This window comes from Monodon monoceros, unplaced genomic scaffold (genome assembly GCF_005190385.1).
Source record: "Monodon monoceros isolate NGI ecotype Baffin Bay Population unplaced genomic scaffold, NGI_Narwhal_1 Super_Scaffold_15, whole genome shotgun sequence".
In the NCBI taxonomy this organism is placed as follows: domain Eukaryota; kingdom Metazoa; phylum Chordata; class Mammalia; order Artiodactyla; family Monodontidae; genus Monodon; species Monodon monoceros.
Window position 1 is genome coordinate 2,378,697 of NW_021703771.1, and position 15,238 is coordinate 2,393,934.

At 44.3% G+C, this 15,238-nt stretch overlaps 2 pseudogenes; both read left to right on the forward strand.

Annotated features, from left to right (window-relative positions):
- The first annotated feature begins 6,215 nt into the window (after positions 1-6,215).
- Positions 6,216-7,975, forward strand: LOC114896259 (annotated as a pseudogene).
- Positions 7,976-9,345: 1,370 nt separating this feature from the next.
- LOC114896260 lies at positions 9,346-9,643 on the forward strand (annotated as a pseudogene).
- Positions 9,644-15,238: the final 5,595 nt, after the last annotated feature.

Here is a 15,238-nt window from a genome sequence, read left to right on the forward strand (position 1 = left end):
TTGTTATTTTTAATAACATTATTTCTATGGGAAATGTGTTTAAAACTCCAAGTAATTATTTTTAAGAACTTGGTTTTGGAGAATATGGAAGGGAGAGATTGATGTTTACACACACACATTCTTCCAGAGTCTTCCCTGAGGAACCAAAATAGCTTTACTTCATTTTGCAGACACTCAAATGCATGATCTATTGGTGATGTTTCCTCAAGTACATGCAAGTCTCATACGACAACCCTTAAGGTGCAAGTCACCATGTTTGGGGTAAGGAAACAAGTTAATACCTGGTTCCAAAGTCCCAAGAGTGCACATGGTTTCACTGGGAAGAAAATATTGACAATTGTTGGGGACCAGCACACTGGACCTATATCAATCAGGAGGCGTTGATGGTGCCTCCAATGTGCCTCTCCACTCAGATGGTAAACCTCATAGGCTCATAGCTCCCTTTTCAGCTAAAATGACTGAATCTAGCCCTTGTTTTTGGAATGACTGCCTCACTGCTTTCATTACAACCTGTTTGTCCACATCACCAGCAATGTGGCATTCTCCCTCCACACAGAACGTCTGATAGTTGGCTATGGGAATAGGGCGAGAAATACAAATGGAGGTGTTGACAAGTATTCCTTCATGGGATATGCAGAGTCTGAGGCCATCTCTTGCTGTCTCCAATGTCCATGTCAGATTAAGGAAAATAGTGATTAATTGTGGTCAAAGTTGTCTGGTTAGAGATGGCAGACCAAGCAATCAGTTAAATTTAAGGAGCTTGTGATGGTTTGTGAGAGCTTCACAAGGGTGTTCTCCTTCATGGGTAAGATTCCAGGGATGATTGCAAAAGACAAAGACCATCAATACCCCCTCACTCTCCTGTCACTCCAGGAGGTATTTCCTCACCAGGAACTAGAACTGTCTCTCTTCTTTTACTGTCCCAAATCCACATGTCCCCATAGCTTCCCCTATTTTCAATCGACACTTATTGGAAACGAGATTTTTTGTCCAAAACCATGAGTGCAAGGGAAAAGAATTTTTATAACATGCAAAGATATCTATTTGTCCCTTTCTAAGTTGACCACTGTTTGAGGGGGTAGCAATCATTGTACATGATCAAGTGTTCATTTTCCTTTTGATCTATTATCACAGCAAGCCATCATGAGAATCCAGGTAGCTGAATCAGAGTTGTTTGCCATCTTTTGGCTGAGCTGCCAGTTGGAGCAGGTATCATCCAGTCCAGCCTAGGGATGCAACTGAGGGAGAGAAAGAATCATCACACCCAAAAATGATCAGAGAAAAAGTTCAAATTTTCAAAATAGGTATATATTATATCCCATACCTTTCATTCTGATCATAATCCAGAAAGTCTCTGAGAGGAGACAGCTCCTATCTTAGGACAGCTCCGTTCATGACCAAACTGCCCTACTAAGGTGTGAAGACTAGGAGCAGGTGAGGGAAATAGAGTGATAAGTTATTTGGATAAATTTTGAGGAGGATGCTTCAATAATCAAGGACACCAAATGCCTGTGTCTATTAGGGTATGTGGAGACTCTATTGAAAACATTGGTTACCAGACCATTGTTGAGTGGCTTTTGTGAAAAAGTGTGCTTTATTATCACATAAGATTGTCAGAAAGCTGAAAACAAAACACAGATTAATTTCAAAAGCCATGATCATGTGACCAAAGGCAGCTGATCACACTAGAACAGCACCACCATATCTTGAAAAAGTGTCCACTTTCGTGTGGCCCCACCAAATAGTCATGAGAATGGTCAAAGTGCAGTACAGGCAATCGGTGTGCCAGGAGTGAGCAGGGGCACAATCCACACCGTGTTGTCATGAGACAAATGGACCAACTTCTGACAGGAGCCACAAATCTGGCAGTCAGTGCTGGCCTCTGCATCAGACACATAGGTCTGTTTACTCCGTGCCTAGTCTAGGAGAGCAGTTCTGTTGCCATGTCTGGTACAATTATCAATATAGGCAGTAGTGGGGATGATCTGGATTTTAAGTCTCTTGATGAGGAATTTGACTCCATTTGGTCTCTTCAGTTAAAGGCCCCTTACTGTGGGCATCTTTGTGATGATCGAGAGACTGACTAGTAGCCATGATTTGTTTCCACCATGTGCATCTTCCAAGAGTGGTGTCTTTAACCCACCAGTCCCTAGTTTTCTAAAGTAGGAGATTAAACTGGAACCCAACCTCTTGGGAAATAGCTCAAGCATCACTGAAAATATTATAACAAGGCTAATCAAGGGTAGTATTGTTCAGGTAAACAAGAACAGCCTTGGGTTTGGCCCACTAAACAAGAGACCGTGTCATTTTAATCTGCATAGCTGATGATGAGATTGAACAGTGCAGCAGCCTCGTGGACACCATCAGGTTCCACCCTGGCCAAACCATCCATGAGCCATCTGTGGAGCAAGGGCCCTATGCAATATCTAAATATTTTGGATATAACCAAGAAAAGTTGGATATGGGGCCTGGCTTTCAGGTTTAGAATATTAAATGAGGACAACAGGCCTCTTCTCTGAATCATTTTGGAATAAGTAGGAACATAGGAAGTGGAAGCTAAGAGATGTGGTGGTGAATGTTCTGGAACATCTAGATCCTGTGGCATGGCAACAAATTTCTAGTAGGTGGAGTCGCCCTAACAGATTCTTTGGTTTATGGGGTTTTCTTTAATTTGTACCCCATTCCATTTCTGTAGTTGGTTAGCTAGATAATATATTTTCTGGGCCTCCTGATAACTGTCCAGTATTTTTTTTTTCAGCAGAAATGACGTAAGTTGTATTATATTATTTGGTATTAAGAATAGTAACTGGGCATTTACTCCCTGATCCTAACACAACCCCCTGGTCCCAAATCCAGGAGTGAGCCTTAACTGGCTTTTATCAGTTCCTACATCCAAGAGGTACTATGGTGGTTGGGGAGTGTGGTCAAAATGGGTCCATCAACAAATGAGGCAGCTTCTCCTATGGCATTTTATTTGCTTTAGGGCTTTGCTACCTAGTGCCATAATACTCTGAAATGGTGATTTTTTTAGAAAAATAACAAAAAACAAAACATAAAAAATCCATCATTCAAAACAAGAAATGGAAAGTCTATAACTTTATTTTGGAGTCAGAAAATCCTAGATTGTTATTGCTCAGTATCTGGGTATTATAACAAACACCAAAAAATGTGTGTGTGTGTGTGTGTGTGTGTGTGTGTGTGTGTGTGTGTATGTTTTGTCCTAAATAGTGACAGAGGTAAATGGAAAAATTAAGCTTGAAATAGGTATAGGGAGCAAAGGGGATATTTACCTTTAAACAGGATGGGAGCAGGATGCATTATGTCTTGAAAGGCCAAGATTCTTACCACAGTAAATAGAAAAGAATACATTGTAAAACAAAAAGAAAAAATTATTTTTAAAGACATAAGAAATGAAAGGAAGCAACAAGGACCAGATGCTCTAAAATTCCAAAGATAGAAATGAAATGTTTGCCAGTATTTCATGTCCTCTGGGAATGTGCCATATCTTGGCCCAAGTTGTGTTTCTACTGGCCCTGATGAACAGACTTTATAGGGGAGTAAATTTCCAGTTCTATTCGTCAGAAATGTGATATGGGTCTCATTGAGTTAAAATAAAGTTGTTAGCAGGTTGCACTCCTTTCTGGAGGCTCTAGACTTTTTCCCTGTGATGTCACATTTTCCATGGTGTCTCAAAGTTTCTCCATTTATATTAGATTGAATTCATTCTAACAATCTAGGATAATTTCCGCATAACCTTAATTATACCTTCAAAGTCCCTCTTGCCATGTAGGGTAACATTCACAGAATACATGGACATTGGGGAACATTGGGGAGAGGGGTGGTACTCTGCGTGGGTTTTTTTAGTTTGTTTTTTGTTTTTTTTAGAGCATTTGCTTTATTTCTGACACGTGAATCTCAAGTCAGCGACAGATTCTGGGTGGAGGGGGTGGGTGTCTGCATCGGGGTTGGAACTCCACCTTGAGGGTGGGGAAGGCCTCGCCCTGCACCGACACCATGTGTTACTGCCCAGCACCATGATGTTCTGTGGGTCGTGTGTCTCTTGGACCACAGCGCACTGTCACAGAATCGAAGGCGAGATCAGAGTCACCTGGAGGTCACGGTCCCACTGCCGCTTGCCGGCCAGCGGAGCATCCAGGACCGGCTGCCTGCCCTCTTTCTTGCGCTGGCCTAGGTCATTGCTGGCTAGCTGAGCAGTTGCGCTGGACCTACGGGCAGGTAGGCGGGCTGAAGTGGACAGGCCTAGAGCAGCCGTCTTGGGGACTAAGGACCTTCAGGACAGGAGCCCCCGGCCGCCCTTGGCACTGGGCTCCCTCTGTGCGCAGAGTTGGCCGAGTTTGGGCAGCGTCACCGTGGTGGCTTTGAGGGCCGCGCTGCCAGCGTTGGGGAAAGCCAGGGACTCTGGGTCCTGCTGAGAACCTCTGTCCCGCCGGGCCTCCTCGGGGCGCAGCATCTCGGGTTCCACCATGCAGATGCGGCGGGGTGAACAGCGAGGGAGGAACTTGGCCCCCAAGCCTTCCGAGTTCTCATCTGAGTCCGCGCTGCAGGGACCGGCGAGCAGAGGGTCCGAGTCCAACAAAGTGTGCCGGGAGCCGCCAACCGACTGGACAGCGTCACCTCAGCCACCGGAGCTCCCTCCCGCCCGCCCTGGGACCGCCCCCTGGGACCTGGCGCTACCGTCCTTGGAGCTGCCGGAAGCCGCTGCCGCTGCCATGGCCTCTGGGCGCTTAGACACGTGGGGGCGACACCAGGAACTGGTCTCCGTCGGACGGGAGGCTGCGCAGCGGAAGCTCAGCCCCTCCTCGCTCCCAGAGAGGGACAGGGCCTCGTCTACGCGGTGGAGCGCGAGGAACCGAGCCGGCGGGCAGCGAGGGCCAGGCCACCGCTGGAGAGGCCTCCGCCTCAGCTCTCCGCCCCGCCCCAGGCTCAGCAGCCGTAGCCGCGGGATGAGGGCGGACAAGGGCGCGCGGGCCGGGGCTGCAGGCGGCCGGCCGACAGCAGCCTCGTCGTTTCCTCTTCCCGGCCGGCGCCGTGGTCCCCGCAGGGCTCAGGCACGGGCCCGCCAGCTTTCCAGTTTGGGCGTGGCCGCCATCCCGGGCCCGGGGGCTGTGGTCCCCCCACAGGGGGGACCAGCGTCTCCATCCCGGAAGCTTGGGGCTTGCGGACTCGGCCGGGAAATGTGGAGCCACCGCGGACCCTGGGGCCTCCTGGACACCAGCCTTCTTGCCGCTGACCACCCAGTGGAGGCCCTCCGGGTCTCCTCCCAGGGCTGCGTCCCAGGGGCATCCGGCTTTGCCTCCCGTGCCGACGGGGCTTCTTTATCAGCCTGCGAGGGGCCTAGGCCCGGGGAGTGCCTGCGCTTGCCCGGCGACGGTTTTGCCTGGCCTCTCTCCTGGAGCTGACCCGGGAGCCCACTCTTTCTCGGCTCTCGGCTCCCCGGGGCCCCGCCAGGTCCTGGGGGTTAGCGCAAGCTCCGGCAAGAATCCCAAGTGCTGCGGGCAGACCAGGCGCGGGTGCGTGCACAGTGTCAGCAGCCCAGGCGAGTCCGCCGGCAGAGCTCCTTGGGCTAGGCCGGCAGCCGCCCAAGATCAGGGGCGTGACGCTCAGGCAGGCCAGGAGGCGCAGGGTTTTGACTCCGCGCTAGCCGCGAGGAACACGACACCCAGGTTGGATGAGAAGGCCTATCTTCCCTGGAGACCCCGCCCGCTGCCCGTCATGTGCGGCCGACTGTTGAGGATGGGTAGGCTGTGAGGGCCCGCCGCGGGGGTCGCCAGCAAAACGACCCCCCAATCCAGGTGTCTCACTGGCTTCCAGGAGCTCGTTGACCAGCACTGAGAAGAAAGCAGCGTCACCAAAGCCGCTTCGAAGATGTAGCCGCAGGGCCTGGGAGCCTGAGCACACCCGTGGAGGTTGGCGCTCCAGCAGCTGGAGGGGGTCGCCGGCCCAGCGGCGTGGCCACCTGCTCAGAGAGAACTGGGGAGGCCCTCAGAGGTCAGCATGCACGCCTCCTGCCCGGAGTGTGGACACCGGTCAGGTGCGGCCTTGGGGTGTTGGTTACCCCTTTTGATTCCAGGGACTACGTGGAAGGTGGAGAGGGGTGCACACTCTTTCTTTTTCTCTCCGAAGAGGATTTTAGCACAGGTTATCCCGTTTTCACTTCCTCCCCATCTCACCATCTCTCGATGGCACTTCTCTCCCCATCTATTGTCATGACAGCATCTCCAGATTACTCGGTGACGCTTTTGGGATCACTGCTGGGGCCACCGGGACCAGGCTGGGCTCCCATGAGAAGGAGCTGATCCTGCTGTTATGGAAAGGCGTGGATCTGGCCAACAAGAATTTGGGACAGTTGTACGAAGTAATAGACCAGTTGAATTGGAACTGACCAAGAATTAATTGTGTAAAAGAAACTAAGATGGAATGTAAAAGCCTGTTCTCTGTGCCAGCTGGGCCAAGCCCTCCAGTAGTTTAACCAGTGGACAATCAACTGAACCCTGGGGTAGGAACCTTCTTCTCTCTCTGTACTGAAGGGCAGCTTCATGTCAGGCAAATCCTGCATCATGAGGTTTCCAAGAAGAAAGTATTATTGATTGAATATTTCTATTCCTTTTTTGATTTCTGTAAAGAATTCAAGAAGTGTTGCCTTGGTTCACCCGATATTGACCAACTGGAAGTTGCAGTAATGACAGAGTGTTGAAATGTTGAGAAGAACAGTTCAGCCTCCCAGTATGGAGCTTCTCAAGTTGACGATATGGGGAATATAATTTAAGCAATGATTTCAGAGCCTTATAATCACAGGTTTTCAGATCCAGAGAGAGTAAATCACAAATTCGAAAGTGGTGCTTACAGCAAGATTATTGATAACAAGACTACAGTCAGGGCTAGGAATTTATCTTTGTAGCCTTCATTTCAAGATATTTCAAGATTCTTGAAAGGACTCAATATTGCCAAGAGAGGTGAAGCACTTTGTCTGAAACTGCAGGGTCAAGGGAGTAGAGAAGCTCTGGTTAGGTTTGTGAGTAACACAGAGACCTAGCGTTACACAGGCACAGACATCACATGGGGACCTAGTACACTGAGGCTTACAAAGCAAACAAGTGAAGATTTTCCTAAAATTGCTGGTGGTGCATCCAAAGAGGTAGCCCGATTTTTCTTGCAGGGAAAAAGTCATTGCCTGCATTCAGGGACTCCCTTTCATGGCCACAGCTGAGGAAATGACCTTCTTTGGACAGCATCGCCCCATCTCTGTGGAGAAGGTATCCTCTTTGTTACCCACCAGATGGCAGGCCAGCAGGGAATGCCTGTGTCTTCTTTGCTGTGCCCAGAATGCCTTGAGGAAGCATAAGGACTTGGGTAAAGGATACATTGAGCTCCTCAGGAGCACAGCAGCCAATGGTCAGCAGGTGGATTGGGCTGCTGTGCTCCTGGAACGTGGATGTGTTCACCAACCCTGAAGTTCTCTGAACCCACTACTATTGGGATTTTAATGAGGCTTCATCACAAAGGCATGACTGATTACTATATCCATTACAGCCCCTCTCCTCTCTCTGGAGAATGAGAGGTGAGGCTTAAAACCCCAAGCTTCTAATTATGGCTTGGTCTTTCTGGTGACCATCCCCCATTCAGGAACCCAGAAAGAGTCACCTCATTAGAACAAAAGACACTCCAGGAAATTTCAAAGGATTTGGGGGTTTGGTGTCATATATTTCTATCACTCAGAAAATTTCAAAGATCTCAGGAGCTCTGTGTCACCCACTGGGATCAAGGACTAAAAGTTAGAACAAAAGATTCTCCTATCACCCCTCTTTACAATGGGTTTAGGAGCTCTGCATCAGGAACCGTTTCAAGAGACCAACACATATATTTCTTATTATTTCACTCCAGGGTAACTAGTCTGTTTTTGTCATCTTACACCTCATCTTCACTCCTTCCCCTACCACATAGTTTATCTGGTTAAACCAAAATCCTAGGCTGTTAAAGATTTTAGATGAAGCCACAGCTCTGATGCTAAGAGGTCGTCTGTATTAGTTTTCAACTGCTGCCTAAAAAATTACTACTAACTTTGTGGCTTAAAGAACATCCATGTATTAGTTCACAGTTCTGTAGGTTAGAAGCTGGGTGGGCTTGACTGTGCATGAGGTCAAAATGAAATGTTGGCCAGGCTGGGCTCTTACACGGAGGTTCTGGAGAAGAATGCACTTCCAGGCTTATTCAGGTAGTTGGCAGAATTCATTCTGTATGGTTGCAGGACTGAGGTCCCGTCTTCTTGCTGTGGGCTGAGGGTCACTATCAGTTCCCAGAGACCATTCTTGTTCTTTCGTGTGGCCTCCTCCATCTTCAAGCTGGAAGCGGCATGTGGGCATCCATGCCTTGTCCATTATTGGGCTCCAGCATCTCAGCGCTACATCCAGTCAAGAGAGAGGCTCTTAAGCGCAGCCTCTTTTCCCAAACTGCCAAAGCCACTGGGTCACGGCAGCTCCCTGCCAGTTCTCCAGGCAGCCTCTAGAGCCCCCTGCTCAGGTCCCCTGGACTAGGGGGAAATTTACTAGTGGGAGCCACGTCTAGCTCACCCAGATGAGGATGGCCACTTATTTTTCTTAAAGCCATAAAGCTCAATATTTACAAGAACAGCTCCATACTTGGTTCTAAGAATATTGGCCACATAAAGAACTGTTTACTTCTCATAACAAGAAAAACCTAAGCATATGACTTACTCTTAAAATATAGAATAACAAAATTTAAAACTCAAAAAATAAGCTGCTTATTGAATGCATGCCTTTTCTCCTTCTGGGAAACAGCATAAAATCAAATTTTGTCAGGGCTCAGGGCCTTCCTATCAGCTCCCATGACCTGCAGCTGTGGCCCTGTAACTTTAAAAGGGTCATCCTTTTCACACTGGCCGAAGTGAGCCAGAAGGCAGGCCTGGTGAGCTTACAACATACCTCTTCCCACCCTCTTTGGGAGATGTAAGTACTGACTTGCTGGGAAAGTTCCCAGATGCAAAGTTTGCTCCTCTGCCTGCTGGGGTTGAAGGGAGCTTGGTGATCCCTCTGGCCCTGAGTTTTGCTTCCTGCATTCCAGCCCTGACTCTCACCCCACCAGGACCTGTGGCTGCAGAGCTTTAAAATTTCCCCCTGCACCGAAGCTAGCTGCCCTCCCCAAAGAGAACAAGTCAGATGATGTGGAAGATGCCAGTCCAGCTCTTTCTTTCTGGCAATCATATCTCCCTGGGTCTGGCAGAAGGAGCCAACAGAGTCTGGCCAGAAGACATAATGATCCCAGGTGTGGGAGGTGGCATGGCAGCCCCAGGTGGCAGCGAAGAGCCCTATGAGTCTGCTGGCTCGACAGCTCTGTTGCCAACAAGTGCAGAGTATAACAGACATTCGCACAGAGTATCTGCCAACTCCAGAAAGCACAGCCCATGCCCCAGAGAAGCCAGAGCACAGCCTCTAATCCGCAACTAGTCACTCCATGGAGAAAGTGGGTGGAGAGACAGGGAAGATAGTTGAGAATGATGCCTTCGTGAGTGACCTGGGTTAGAGCTGTTGTTGGGGTCTTTCAAGCCACTGGATTCATTGGTGGGATCATCATTGTGGTCATGCAGAACGTGTCCAGAAGGTACTAATCCTCAAGAGCTGAAGAACTGTGCCCTTCTTCCAACATCATTCAAAGATATAGTTTCCAATTTCCCCTGTCCCCAAACGTGGGGTAAGGTGACCCACGGAAATGCTTGGCCACCCACTCAAAATCCATGATGATCCATCCACTTGCCAACAGCAATCGAAGGAAAGATAACTCAGAAGACTTGCTCCTTTAAGCATTTGTCTTTTGAATTTTTTTTTAAAGATATAAACTTTGTAAAAGTTGATTTGAAGGGAAAAATGCATAGAAAGTGGAGCAAAACTATGTAAATCGGTTTATAACTTAGATAAACAATATAACTCAATCAATGTTAGAAAATGTAATTGTGTCTTTGTACCAACCATTCTCTGGTGTTATTAAAATGCAAAGAAATTTGGAAATATTTATATCAATGGAGTCCTTGGGTCTGGTGCTGTGTCAGTAAGTGATATAAGCCTTCTGCAGTTTTGGATCTGTTGAAATGTACATATTCCAGTCTAGTTTGGTCTATTTTTAAAGCCTGATTTGGTGTGAATGATCAAGTAGAAAATCTAAAGTTAGATAATATGTAATGAGCAACTGCCTTCCACAAGTCCAGATAAATCATTTCAAAAGCATCTATTTTAGATCATAAACAGGAAGCCTATACTTCTGAGAAGGCATTTTGATTCTCACAACTAGGCCACTGGGCAGGCTCTAGGCTTGCTTTACTGCCTTCTCCAGCAGTGACTTGATGACACAAAGCTTTGCTCCTACCTGTTCTCTCTACTTCCCTCAGATAATGGGGACCCAGAGCTAAGGAGATGGCATTCTCTCTTTCCAAGACACAAGTCCTTTAGATTGGCTCCTTTGCTCTGGAATATGGGGATCTCAGCCCTGTATTCCCAGGAAGCTGCTGGAGACCCAAAGGTGCCAGAGGCTCAAGTGTACCAGAAACCAAGAACCACGGTTGTCACCAAACATAAAGAAACCCTGTCTGTGCCTCTGGAATGGGAAAGAGCACCTGCCAGTTTTCTTACATTCTGTTTCAGAGGAAAAATATGGGAGCAAAAATAACTTTTTAAAATGCTAATTTTAAAGAAGCAGCTAGATTTAAAGACTGGATTTTAACATAAAAGATATTCTCAGTCTTCATAATATACTACATAGTTTTGTGGGGCCATAATTGAAAAAAAATAAAAATAAAGGAGCCCAAACTGCCTTTCTGTATTGGTAGTATTCAACTTAGTTCATTTCCCTCTGTATATTTATTGAACTATTTTTCCTAAACAATAATATTTTTACACTGAGCAGATGCTCTTTTGTGATTGTGGTTGTATAATTCTGATATCTTCTAAACTTGTAAGAGTTCATAAAACAAGAAAAAGTAAAAAGCATCAGTTGAAAAGCATAGCTCATTTCGCCTACTTTGGGCAGTAATATTGTGGATGCTATTTTAAACACTGTGCCCTTGTTTTGCCCAGTTCCAGCTGATCTACCAGCCCAGATTCCATATTTGACCATCAGCTGACTGAGAGAAGGGGATTAAGAACAGCTTAAAATCCTTGCATTTCATCACTCAGATTCTGGAACAGGACTGGGAAATAATGTCTGTTCTTCTTTCCTATCCTTTCTTTTCTCCCTCACCCATGCCAAGACCACCCCAAGTCATACACTGGACCTGTTCCCTGCTGGGACAGGACTGTGGGTTTCTTTGTAACATCTGCATTGGTGCTCAGTGCAGTGTGGACATGTTGTAAAATAAACCAGGTGGTGGCCTATATAAAAAAAGGCCATATTATATTTTCCTTTCTTGTTTTTTTTTTTTTTTTCTGGGTAGTAAAAATATGGGCAACTTTTGTTCTCTTCTTTACATTTCTTGCAATTTCTAATTACTCTACAACTAACATTAATTACTTACGTAATAAAAAAGCAACTATTCTGAAAAGTTTCATTTTCCTTCTTAAGAAAATACAAATTCAGAGAGAAAATTATCATTTTTATATATTTAATAAACTTCACTTACTTAGACATTTTATTTTTTTAACATTTTTATTGGAGTATAATTGCTTTACAATGGTGTGTTAGTCTCTGCTATAAAATAAAGTGAATCAGCTATGCATATACATATATCCCCATATCTCCTCCCTCTTGTGTCTGCCTCCCACCCTCCCTATCCCACCCCTCTAGGTGGTCACAAAGCACCGAGCTGATCTCCCTGTGCTGTGCAGCTGCTTCCCACTAGCTATCTATTTTACATTTGCTAATGTCTATATGTCCATGCCACTCTCTCACCTCGTCTCAGCTTACCCTTCCCCCTCCTCATGTCCTCAAGTCCATTCTCTACATCCTGTCCTGCCCCTAGGTTCTTCAGAATACTTTTTTTTTTTTTTTAATTCCGTATATATGTTTCAGCATATGATATTTGTTTTTTTCTTTCTGACTTACTTCACTCTGTATGACAGACTCTAGTTCCATCCACCTCAGTACAAATAACTCAATTTCATTTCTTTTTATAGCTGAGTAATATTCCATTGCATACATGTGCCACATCTTCTTTATCCATTCATCTGTTGATGGACACGTAGGTTGCTTCCATGTCCTGGCTATTGTAAATAGTGCTGCAATGGATATTGTGGTACATGACTCTTTTTGAATTATGGTTTTCTCAGTGTATACGCCCAGTAGTGGGACTGCTGGGTCATATGGTAGTCCCGTTTTTATTTTTTTAAGGAAACTCCATACTGTTCTCCATAGTGGCTGTATCAATTTACATCCTCACCAACAGTGTAAGAGGGTTCCTTTTATCCACACCCTCTCCAGCATTTATTGTTTGTTGATTTTTTTGATGATGGACATTCTGACTGGTGTGAGGTGATATCTCATTGTAGTTTTAATTTGCATTTCTCTAATGGTTAGTGACATTGAGCATCCTATCATGTGTTTGTTGGCAATCTGTATATCTTCTTTGGAGAAATGTCTATTTAGGTCTTCTGCCCATTTTTAGATTGGGTTTTTTTGTTTGTTTGTTTGTTTTGTTTTGTTTTTTTTGATATTGAGCTGTGTGAGCTTCTTGTATACTTTGGAGATTAATTCTTTCTCAGTTGCTTCATTTGCAAATATTTTCTCCCATTCTTTTTGTCTTGTTTATGGTTTCCTTTGCTGTGTAAAAGAGTTTAAGTTTCATTAGGTCTCATTTATTTATTTTTGTTTTTATTTCTATTTCTCTAGGAGGTGGGTCACAAAGGATCTTGCTGTGATTTATGTCATAGAGTGCTCTGCCTATGTTTTCCTCTAAGAGTTTTATAGTGCCTGGCCTTACATTTAGGTCTTTAATCCATTTTGAGTCTGTTTTTGTATATGGTGTTAGGGAGTGTTCTAATTTCTTTCTTTTACATGTAGCTGTCCAGTTTTCCCAGCTCCACTTATTAAAGAGGCTGTCTTTTCTCCGTTGTATATTCTTGCATCCTTTAACAAAAATAAGGCGACCATATGTGTGTGGGTGTGTCTATGGGCTTTCTATCATGTTCCATTTCTCTATATTTCTGTTTTGGTGCCAGTGCCTTACTGTCTTGATTACTGTAGCTTTGTACTAGAGTCTGAAGTCAAGGAGCTTAATTCCTCCAGCTCCATTTTTCTTTCTCAAGATTGCTTTGGCTTTTCAGGGTCTTTTGTGTTTCCATGCAAATTGTGAAATTTTTTGTTCTACTTCTGTGAAAAATGCCATTGGTAATTTAATCAGGATGGCATTGAATCTGTAGATTGCTTTGGGTAGTATAATAATTTTCACAATGTTGATTCTTCCAATCCAAGAACACGGTATATCTCTCCATCTGTTTGTATCATCTTTACTTTCTTTCATCAGTGTCCTATATTTTTCTGCATACAGGTCTTTTGTCTCCTTAGGTAGGTTTCTTCCTGGGTATTTTATTCATTGTGTTGCAGTGGTAAATGGGAGTGTTTCCTTATTTTCTCTTTCAGAATTTTCATCATTAGTTTATAGGAATGTGAGATATTTCTGTGCATTAATTTTGTATCCTGCTACTTTACCAAATTTGTTGATTATCTCTAGTAGTCTTCTGGTAGCATCTTTAGGAGTCTCTATGTATAGTATCATGATATCTTCAAACAGTGACACTTTTACTTCTTCTTTTCCGATTTAGATTCCTTTTATTTCTTTTTCTTCTCTGATCGCTGTGGCTAAAGCTTCCAAAACTATGTTAAACAATAGCAGTGAGAGTGGGCAACCTTGTCTTTTTCATGATCTTAGTGGAGGAGTTTTCAGTTTTTCACCATTGAGAATGACGTTGGCTGTGGGTTTGTCATATATGGCCTTTATTATGTTCAGGTAAGTTCCCTCTATGCCTATTTTCTGCAGTTTTTTTTTTTATCATAAATTCGTGTTGAATTTTGTCAAAAGCTTTTTCTGCATCTATTGAGAAGATCAAATGTTTTTTCTCCTTCAATATGTTAATATGGTTTATCACATTGATTGATTTGTGTATATTGAAGAATCCTTGCATTCCTGGGATAAACCCCACTTGATCATGCTGTGTGATTCTTTTAATGTGCTGTTGGATTCTGTTTTCCAGTATTTTGTTGAGGATTTTTGCATCTATGTTCAGCAGTGATATTGGCCAGTAGTTTTCTCTCTTTGTGACATCTTTGTCTGGTTTTGGTATCAGGGTGATGGTGGCCCCATAGAATGAGTTTGGCAGTGTACCTCCCTCTGCTATATTTTGGAAGAGTTTGAGAAGTATAGGTGTTAGCTCTTCTCTAAATGTTTGCTGGAATTCACCTGTGAAGCCATCTGGTCATGGGTTTTTGTTTGTTGGAAGATTTTTAATCCCAATTTCAATTTCAGTGCTTGTGATTGGTCTGTTTCTATTTTTTATTTCTTCATGGTTCAGTCTCAGAAGGTTGTGCTTTTCTAAGAATTTGTCTATTTCTTCCAGGTTGTCCATTTTATTGGCATATGGTTGCTTGTAGTAATCTCTCATGATCCTTTGTATTTCTGCAGGGTCAGTTGTTACTTCTCCTTTTTCATTTCTAACTCTATTGGTTTGATTCTTCTTCCTTGTTTTCTTGATGAGCCTGGCTAATAGTTTACCAATTTTGTTTATTTTCTCAAATAATCAACTTTTAGCGTTATTGATCTTTGCTGTCATTTCCTTCATTTCTTTTTCATTTATTTATGATCTGATCTTCATGATTTCTTTCCTTCTACTAACTTTGTTTTGTTTTTTTCATTCTTCTTTCTCTAATTGTTTTAGGTGTAAGGTTAGGTTGTTTTTTTGAGATGCTTCTTGAGGCAGGATTTTGTTGCTATAAACTTCCCACTAAGAACTGCTTTTGCTGCATTCCATAGGTTTTGGATTGTCGTGTTTGCATTGTCTTATTTTCTAGGTATTTTTTTGATTTCCTCTTTGATTTCTTCAGTGATCACTTCGTTATTAAGTAGTGTATTGTTCAGCCTCCATGTGTTTGTATTTTTACAGATCTTTTCCTGTAATTGATATCTAGTGTCATAGTGTTGTGGTCGGAAAAGATACTTGATACAATTTCAATTTTCTTAAATTTACCAAGGCTTGATTTGTGACCCAAGATGTGATCCATCCTA